General features: G+C 29.7%; 1 long non-coding RNA gene across 6 annotated transcripts; it reads right to left on the bottom strand.

The window, feature by feature from the left end:
- Positions 1-393: 393 nt before the first annotated feature.
- Positions 394-3993, bottom strand: LOC111911740 (uncharacterized). 6 transcript variants are annotated; one of them, XR_006188505.2, is made up of 4 exons: positions 3304-3993; positions 1900-2558; positions 1310-1461; positions 394-1185 (listed from the first exon to the last, which is right to left on the bottom strand). It is a non-coding gene; the product is annotated as an uncharacterized LOC111911740 (long non-coding RNA). The 6 variants fall into 6 exon arrangements; XR_006188504.2 differs by having other exon boundaries at positions 395-1185; positions 1361-1461; XR_006188507.2 differs by having other exon boundaries at positions 1169-1461; positions 1900-2378; positions 2443-2558.
- Positions 3994-11027: the final 7034 nt, after the last annotated feature.

Below are 11027 nucleotides of genomic sequence, written 5' to 3'. Positions count from 1 at the left end.
ATCTACCCTTCCCAAGCCTATTCCTCATGTAAAGTTGCAAACTTTACATGTAGAGAAGGAGATCTAGGCTAAATACACCATAAACTAGGGTTTAAGGCAAAGAGGCTCCAAAATCAACTCAAGGGCTGATACTTTATGCTTCACAAGGCCAAAATATGCTTAGATCCGAAGTAGCAACTTCAGATCTGGCTTCTAACTCAAATGGATACCAATCATGGCTAAAAGCCCCAAAACTCACACATAGATCTAGGTGCAAAGGAGTCCAAGAACTAGTTTATTACCTCCAAATGTTCAGAAATATATTCCCAATCCCAGATCTATAGCCCCCTTCTTGCACCTTAAAGATCCTTCTTCCTTTTCCAAGCTTTAATGCACTCTTCAAGGCAATAATTGGCTCAACACTGGATATGGCGGCTAGGGTTTGGTATTCTGGGTTAGAGAGGCAGTAAAGGAACCCTAGGGAAGAGAATGGGGCGCTTAAATAGGCTCCAAGTCCCGAATTTAGGGTTTTCCTCGTATAGACAAGACTCGTCGAGTCTCCTTGGCCGACTCGCTGAGTCGGTCACTTACTCCTCGACCCGGATCCCGCTCGGACTCGCCGAGTCGTCCCTTAACTTAGGGTTTCCTTACCTTTCTTGGCCTTCCTGACTTTGGGTGTTACAAATTTGAAGTTAAGAAATCAAAAAATGGAAAAGCTCAGTTGTAAGGGGCCAAACAAATTAATTCTTAAACTTGGAAAAAGTCACATCTTATATATAATAATTTAGTTTCTTGCTCATATCCATTGAATGGACATTACTGAATCAAACCTAGCGAAGATATGACATTGTAGCAAACACTTTTGAGTTCTTCACTTGTTAATCTAATAAATATTTAGATCATCGACAATGTTCTTACTACATTTAGTATTGCCAAAGCTTTTTTTTTTTTTTTTGGGGGGGGGGGGGGGGGGGGGGGGGTATTTTTGATGTTGGTATGAACTGTGAATCCTTCTCTATTTTTTGTGTGGGAAAAAATTGCATCTTTTGTCCTATTGACATCACTCTTAGGCAATAGCATGCCAAGCGTGGCATTGACACCTATTGCTTTTTCACATAGGAAACAGCCTGGCAGGCTTAACTTGATAATTCCTTTTGTCTTGTTGAAGTACATACTTTACCTTGATCCGTTGCTAATTTCAATCACCTAAAGGCAAAAACAATACATAGTTTAGCAAATAGGGTACCCCACTAAGGTGTTGAAACAATGAAAATAGTCATAAAACTAAGTTAAACTTGATTATCTATAAACATCACTGCCAAAACCTAACTGTCAAATTTGCAAATAACAAAAATAGCAGAAAGATGAATGTGAATATAACTCCATGTATTGATTGCCCTTCTTGTCATTCACAAGTTTTTGTCCCCTGTGCCTGTCACTTTCTTGTGCCCTGTGCCTTATCTTGAAAAGACCTTGCTGACCCTGTAAAAGACCAACACAAACATGATTCACAATATGAGAGGTTTAGATTTATAACCAGAGAAAGTCTAGGGGCTCTGCTTCTGACATGCACGATTCTGATTATAATCCCAACTACATTAATAATTCACCTTGGATTATGTCTTCCATATTTTCTTTATAGCATGAATTGGGCAAATACACCAAAAAATCATTAAATGTTTAGAGATATTCCAAAGTTTTTGATTTTTTCAGTTGCCATGTTCATCTTTAACAGTTCAGAGATAACATGTTATTGTATTGTCAATAAATACTATTACAATCGAACATATATAAACACCATATTTGTTCCCCTTTTCAGAAAGGAAACATTACAGAAATAGTAATAAAACATATAACTTCAAAATACATGCCATGAATACAAAAAATGAAATGAAAAGTAACAATAAGAAAAGATCTAACCTCTGGTTCTTTCACGAAGGGTTTTTACAACAAAAAAGGGGTCTTCCTAAGACCTTCTCTATTGATTTCTTCACCCAAACCCAACAACAAAACCTTCACATCATCTTTAATGGCTAAAATCTTTAGTTTTTTCTCAAACCCATAACCAACAAGCTTCGCTCCATCTTCTATTCTAGTGACCATCATCCAAGGCTCCCTTTAAATTAAAGAAATGTTAACAAAAAATAAAAACTCCTTGCAAACCCGAATCAGATCCAAACCAAGATCTAAATCTTATAATCAAAACCCTTTTTAATTCATCAATGAAGATTGAAGCTTTAAGTAAAAACATCCAAAAATCAAAATCCTCAGTTCACAAATCAGAAGAATAGATTAAAAAACAATAAACCAGCCAAGTAGAAACACTTTTTGGAACACCAACATTCTTCATGGTAACTCTAGAAGTTGCTTGGTTCCCCTATAACATGAATACTATCAGGCTGCAAAAAGGTATTACCGCATTATCAAGAATTTTAATATAAGTGACGATAATAAATTACTTACATTTGGCCCAATGAAGTTAATGTCATTCCTCCTAATTCAAGGAATGGTTGAAATGCAGCAACCAGAGCACTTGCATTTGTGAAATTCAACCTTGTTACATCCCACTTGTTGTATGCCTACACCCAAAATTTTCGGAGATATATACCTTGCTAGGATTTAAAGATATCAAGAATCCTAATTTTAACATAACAAATGGATGGATTAACAAATACGATGAAGATACTGGTGAGGAGTTAAGTTATCAAATGCTTTATCCATCTTCGAGAGACTTAGTGATAAAAAACACATACAAATGAGAAGAACTTCTCTAATGCCCCATAAACTGATTTGAATCCCATTTTTCAACCTTGGATAATCCTAGAAAACACTTGCAAAATAGTGAAAATAAACTCTGACCCCATTGAAGACTGTAGAAAAAACCAATAAGTTCCCAACAATTAAATAAATTATGAATTACAAAGAACATAAGTTTTCGATGATGAGTCAGGCATTCGTTAAGCCACAAGAATTCATGGAATCATGAAATAAATCTACACCCCATTAAAGAGTGGGTTAAAAATCAATCACCCCAAAGAATTTAAGAAAACTAAATTACACAGAACTTAATGGAGACGAAACATGCAAATATATAATAATTAATTTTTGACAATTACATAAGTACACCAAGGTGAGACATTTATTTGATTATATGTTTTGAATTGTTAATTTCTTTGAAAAAACATTCACTTGCCTAGTTTGAAACATATGAAAGCAATTTCCCTTGTAAGAAATTAAAATTCCAAGCATCAATGAGAAGAAAAAAACAAATATTAGAGACATGGAAAACAAAAACATAGTAGATTGGGAAGCCGTGGGACAAACCTGACGAGGAGAACCGATAAATGCCAATGCCAACTGAGTGAAGAACGAGGCATTAATTTGATTCTTTCTCAGATCTCAACAAGGTCAGTTTCGCCAATCTCCACATTTGGGAATTATAAGAAACATTTCATTTTGGGGCGGTGCCTAGAAGATCGATTGTGAGAAAACCCAAATCGCCTCTAAAAGGTGAACCCGGTCTTAAAAAAGCAAACCGTTCCTTTGGGTGTACCCTATAAATACCTTCCCTGAATGACAACAATAAACCAAGAAAAAAAATCCTTGACACAAACGGAATACGATGAAAATGAAGAACATGTGAGTGTGGTTTTAGTAACTAAAAGCCCTAATTTCATAAACTAAAAAAAATAAAATAAATACTCCTTCGGGATCGATAATTGTCAATGAGTGAAGACAATCCCATAAGAATAGATGAAGATGGCTGGCGAGGATTGGTATTTATAGATGGGAGGACAAATTGACGACACTTGCCGATTAAGAAGCGGTGGTGGATGACGATTTAATTCTCTGGTCTTCAACTTGATGCCATATGCTCTTCTCCAAACCCATCTCACGCGTTGAAATTCACATGAGAAGGATTGAGTCGACGTAATGATAAAACGCATCGGTAAATTGCGTCGATTAGGGGATGGGTTACGTGCTTTGTTGGAAGCTTGTTAATTTTATTTTAGCGGCCTCTCAGAAAAAGGGTCTTTATTTATATATAGTAATGATATATATATATATATATATATATATATATATATATATATATATATATATATATATATATATATATATATATATATATATATAATAATTACTTTTGAAAGATGAGTGTTATTGCACTGATGTAAGTAGTCATTGCAAAGCTGATATGGCACAATTGAAAGATTAGTGACATTACACTGATGTGGATGGTTTAATATGTCTGCATGCCCTATGTTCACAGTGTATTACCATCTTCGTCTTCCCAATTAACTCCCATCGCCGACATACCTACCTTTTGTGTTAAAGGTCACCATCGTGGATAGCAATCCTCCTCCGACATTTCATAACAGTATCTATGTCCCTATATATGAAAAACATTGTGAATTTTACCCCATTCTTCCCATGTTTTATAAACCCGTAGGGTGAGATGGTGGAGGTGGCAGATTTACCCCTCTTCTTCCCATGTTCTGAAAACCTGCAAACATGTGAGCATGTAACATATCAATAGCAAGATGGACGGAAATTGCATTCCAACTTGGACAAATTGAAACTCTGAATGTTACGGCCATGCTACACCGTATTCCATCCAAATTGAAGCTTCATATATAACCTAATGTAACTCCTCGATAGCGGTCGCCATGGATGGACTTGGAGGCACAAAAACATAGGTTAAGGTACAAAAGTCTCTTCATCGAATCCATAGTTGAAATTCTAGAGATGATTCATCAAAATCACCTATGCTTGCTTCTAGTTTTGGATCCAGAAGACCATATTGAAGATCAAATATATAATTAATTAAAGTTGTGGTCCCTATGGTTTGATTAGTTTCAGTCAGACCTTTGAAAAATCGACAAGATGCATCCTGTAATTTAAAGAAATTGCATTGTACATCCTTAGTCCATTTAAAAAGACCATTTACCCTTACTTTTATATTTTTGTCTTTTCTTTTATCATTATATATATATACATGTATATATATATATATATATATATATATATATATATATATATACATATATAGGTTTAGGTTCTATGTAAAACAAAAAACCCTAAAAAAAACCTCAAAAATCATAAAAAATACATAAAAAAATATTTAGAGATCACAAATCTTTTTTTTTTTACTTTATTGTCACACCCCAAACTGGAACTGCGGAAACGTTTGAGGACAGAGGACGTCATGTATAGTATCACAACAATTGTATAATAGTAATCAAAGCAACAACAACCATTGTATTATATACATGGTTTACATTGTACTTGATTTACATAATGCTTGACTGCAATAGCGAAAAGCAAAACAAAGACTTGAAGCTACTATGCTCCGTCTTCTCGAAACCTGTATGTATACCTGTCTACTAGTTTCATGAGAATACAAGTGATTTTGTAAAATGTCAACATTAAATGTTGGTGATTTCATAAGCATTTTGTTTTACAAAAATAAGTTCTTATTCATTGAAAATGTTTGTGTGTTCCTTCAGAAAACCCTATACTTTCTCAATAAAATGGAATGTAGTCTTAGGCCTTAAGACCAAAATATATATGTTTCTTATGCTTAAAGAATATAATGTAACACTTTGATTTCATAAAAGAAACGTGACCCATATTGGTTCCTACTATGGTTCCGAACCTAAGAGTAAGTAATTGTATTTGTTTCCAGAAAGTTGAATTGTAAACTGTTTACTAGTAAAATAATGATGTTTATTTCTTTTCGGAAAATCCTATATTTTTTCCATAAAACTAAATTGTAGTCTTAAACATTCCAAGACCAAAAAGTATAAGTATAATTGTCATACTTAGTTTAATGATACGTAGTTTTATTCATAAGTAAAACTAGTTGAAGACATGTTTGCACTGTAACCGGATGTGATATTGATACCCTCCTATGATCACTTTGTACATACGAGTTATATAAAATCGAGGTCGAACACGCAGTCGAATGGATGAATCTTCCCTAAGCCAACAACCAAACAAGGAACACGAAGTAAGGCGGAAATCACACATTCCACTGTCTACCGGACATAAATTTTTATATAACCCTGAGATATACACTAAGTAGCCACATAGTGAATACACCTTTAAGATTGTTTGAAAATATATCATTATGTAAATATTTAGTTAATACTTATTGTGAGTGTTCATTATAACCATGCTAATATGACTAATGGCATGCACGCCGTTCTTCAGACGTCCAAAAGTTATGACGTTTGTCACCCAAGACTTGCGGGTCTAACTATAGCGAACAGCTAAGGTGCGGGATTGTCAATCCCGTATAGATCTATACACAAAATCACGCTCTCCCTCTAGGAGACTCTGGTTATAATTCAGGATTTTAACGGGTACCATGTTTGGTACAACGAAGGAGTGGCTCACAATCCTGTATTAACTAGTTTACATAAAGTGTGTTGAAGTTATATTTTCCTTGTTATCGTTTGTATTATTTATTTATAGTATTCCCAATGTATAAAATAATCATATATTTATATAATTATTCCCCAAAAGAGTAAAATAACATGAATGTTCCTCAAACTATACCTATTATAGTTTATCTTATTTGTTTATTGAAAATACATATATAATCATTTATATAAATACATAGTAAATACCTTGTCTAGATGTTTTTAAATGAATATGTCATTAGAACTTACATCTAACACAAGTATAAAAAACATTTAGTACGATAAAGACAATTTCTAGTTTTTGATTTTTCTGTCCATGTTTTTAGAAAAATTATAGAAAAATCATTGTAAGTCGAATATTGGATCCATAAACTCTGAGAGTTTAGAAAATGAGTTTGCTTTGTTCAAAATTTTTATTAGGATTTTTAGTGGTCTCAAACCAGTGTGAAATGTTTATCTTCACATACGGGTCCGAAATCATTTTTGAAATGATAGACAGTTTTGTAAAAATCGCCATAAATTGTAGAAAAATCATATGAAAGTGTGCGATTAGTCTTTAGAAAGTTATAAACCTGAACTATTTGCATATTGAAAAGTTTTGAAATATTTGAAGTTTAGGTAGGGCAAAACAGTCGGTGAACAGACCACAACTTTTCTATAGAAAGCTGATTTTTATGCTTAGATAAGTTTTAGTGACATAACTTGTATTTTTAATTATCAAAGCCTTTAGATCAACCAAATAGGATTTGTTTACTTGTATCCCCCCCCCCCTAAAACATGGAAAACTCGAAAATAAGGGGTATGAACTCACCTTGATACATGTTGGAGGGGTGAGGGAGGGTGGTGGGGTGGGTGAGGTGATGTTTACTTGGTTACATGTTGGATTTAGCCTTGATATATGTTGGGTAAAAGTCTTGTTGGGAAAAGAGTGACCAACTTGTCTAGTCATGGGTTTTCACAAAATCAAAAGTCTACTCTTTATATTTTATAAAAATGTTAATGTATAAATGATGTATAAATATTTAATTTGAATTATAAAAATTCAAATTGTTAATAAAATCATTATTATCAAAAATAATAATACGTTACATGAAAATTGGGTTGATTTCTAAATTATTCTCATTAAAAGTTGGGTGTTTTAGGCCGGGTATGGAATTTGTCATATTTGGTGACGAATTCACTAAAAATCCGTATTTGTAGCCCTTGTTATGAATTTTTCATGTCGCATAGGGTTTATGAACTCTACCACATTGAGTTATGAATATTATTTATACTAAAATAATATAAAATTGAATTATCGAATTGTTACGGTACTAACCTTATTTAGGGTTTATATTCGAATATTTTCCAATAAGAGAGTTACTTTGTATTATAATTTGTCAACCGTACACTTAGGGAATATCTCAATTCACCTAAGATTCTAATACACGTTGAGTTGATCTGGTTGACTTTTGTTGACTTTTTTTACCCAGAATTGACAGTTGTCACATTTATATTATAAAAAACACAGCTTTTTATATAATTTTGTTGAAAATGTTTTTGAAAAAAAATCAAAAAATAAAAAAAATCGATTTTTAGCGAATTTATAAAAGAAGCTGCGATTTTCATAATATAAAGTCAAAAAAAATTATGATCTCTAAGTATTTTGTTATGTACTTTTATTATTTTTAGAGTTCTTTTAAGGTTTTTTTGTTTTCCATATAACCCTTCCCTATATATATATATATATATATATATATATATATATATATATATATATATATATATATATATATATATATATATAGAGAGAGAGAGAGAGAGAGAGAGAGAGTCAAGATCAAATAAGAAGGAAATTTTTGGTAGGAAGATAAGAAGTTTTTTTTTCTATATATTTTTTTCGCGAACAAACAAAATGAATCATTAGATGATTCATTTGTAAGATGATTCACAAGAAAAAATTCTCAAAAAAACATCTCGATGATTCATTTATACAATGATTTTGTTGTTATTCACTAAAATTGTCATAAAAGTGAATTCATTCTTAATTTACTTAAAAATGAATCATAAATATGTTCTTTTGGGAACTTTTTCTTGTGAATCATCTTACAAATGAATCATCTAGTGATTCATTTATTTTGTTCGTAAAAAAAAATATGTAGAAAAAAAACTTCTTACCGGATCTATATATATATATATATATATATATATATATATATATATATATATATATATATATATATATATATATATATATATATATATATATATATATATAATGTCAGCAGTAAAAAAATAAAAATATATATAATTTCATTCGAATATACTTTTTAATTTTTTTATATTTTGTTTTTTTTATATTTTTTAAACATTTTTTGAATAATTTTTATAGGTTTTTTTATTATTTTTGTTCGGATATATTTTTTTAATGTTTTTGTTATATTTTTGTAAAGATTGTTATAAATATTTTTTGTATAAAAAATATAAAAAATTTTGTTAAATGTGTGTATGATTAACATATATTAGGTATAAAATTACTTATTTTAATAGTGTTACTGTATAGGGTAACCTGAATTCAAAACAATTGTTAAGGGCTTCTTTAATCAATATGTGGTTCTTGTTACTAATTGATTTCATTCAAGATTACTTTGATGTCCTCTTGCAAAGAAATTTAAATTTTCTTCGTTCTCGCAATATTCGCCACTTTCTTTTTGGAGTTGATGGCACCAAGGTTATTCTTGTAACATTCTGTTCCTATCAGACTCCAATGGATTTGGGGATCCTTTGATTTTGATGCAAATTGTGTTAGCTTATGAGAATTTGAATCATAGATGAATAAACATTCATGGATTAAAGATGAATGCTTCTAAATGTTTAAATTTAACACGAAGACGCAATTTATTTTACAAAATAAATGGGTTCAATATTCCAAGAATTAGAGTTCGAATCATTATCAATATGTATTTCATCATGTCATTTTGTCTTTTTAGTGGGTAGTAATTGTCCTCTGTTTATTTTTATCTGAATTTAATAGAGTGGATTTTTCAAGAGATATGGAGAATTATATATATATATATATATATATATATATATATATATATATATATATATATATATATATATATATATATATATATATATATATATATATATATATATATATATCAATTTGTATTTCATCATGTCATTTTGTCTTTTTAGTGGGTAGGAATATCAATTTAATAGAGTGGATTTTTCAAGAGATATGGAGAATTATATATATATATATATATATATATATATATATATATATATATATATATATATATATATATATATATATATATATATATATATATATATATATATATATTGGTTCAAATAAGAACCACAAAAGATTAAGAGCCGTATTTTATAAGTAATATGAATACAATACTTATTAAACATGTTAAAATCCAGATTTTTTTTTTTGAATATTTGGTACCGAAAGGGCAAAATTATAATTTTTGCAGTCTAATATTTTCATTTATACATCGATTCATATTTTAACACAAAAATTATACAATATACAAAATTTAATACAATTCATTCATAGTTTAGTATACAAAATTCACAATTAAAATACAATCATAATATCACTAATTCACTAATTTAGAAGAGTCAAACTCAAACTCTACCACCAACTACCACATGTCAGCACCAACCATCTATATCAACGTTGTAACCATCATTCCTTTCAAACCAAATCTGTATATAAAATCATGTATTGTTAGCTTAAATACTATATTCACAATTTAATAAAAAAAATTAATTCACTATTTTAGAGTTTAATGCAACAATTATAAAAACTAATACATTCTTATATATTTACTTCACGAAAAATACTCACAAAAAAATTAATACAAATATTCATATTTTAACATAAAATTAATACAAAATCACAATTTAATACAATCAATTCACAACTTAAAACAGTTTATTCACAATTTTATACACAAAATTAATAGCATAATATATTAAATTCATAGTTTAATATACAAAAACTATACATTCACATTCATATTCCGTACTTAGTACTTATATTCATACCTTAAAATATGTAGACTAGTGTTTTTTTCAAAAATTAATATAATATTCACAATTTAAATTTTACATGTTATTCAAAATTAGAGAAAATAAAATCTATATATAATGTTTATTTCATCTTATATTTTAGAAGCAAAAATAAAATTCGTAAAAAAAAAATTAGCAGCTTAATATACTCAATTCACAACTTAATACATTTAATTCACAATTTAATACACAAATTCATAGTTTAATAAAATATATTTACAGGTTAAAAATTACAGCTGATGATGTTTGGAGCTTGGAGGTTGTATTAGATAGCAGTTCACACACTCATCAGAATTCACAACTTAAAAAACCTAAATTCATATTATTTGGGAAAACACTAATATAATAGAAACACGTTTAAATTCACATTAACTTATAAAAATTTATACATATACTGCTTAAAACTTATAAAAATATCATTTAATCACAACTAAAATCTATGAAAAGAAATCATGCATTCAAAAATTAATATTTATAAAAAATCATGAATTCACAACTTAATATTTATAAAAAAATCATGCATTCATAGCTTAAATTTTTTTCTAATTA

This window comes from Lactuca sativa, chromosome 2 (assembly GCF_002870075.4).
Source record: "Lactuca sativa cultivar Salinas chromosome 2, Lsat_Salinas_v11, whole genome shotgun sequence".
NCBI lineage: Eukaryota > Viridiplantae > Streptophyta > Magnoliopsida > Asterales > Asteraceae > Lactuca > Lactuca sativa.
Note: the sequence above shows the minus strand (reverse complement) of the source record. Positions and strands in the feature narration are given on the sequence as shown.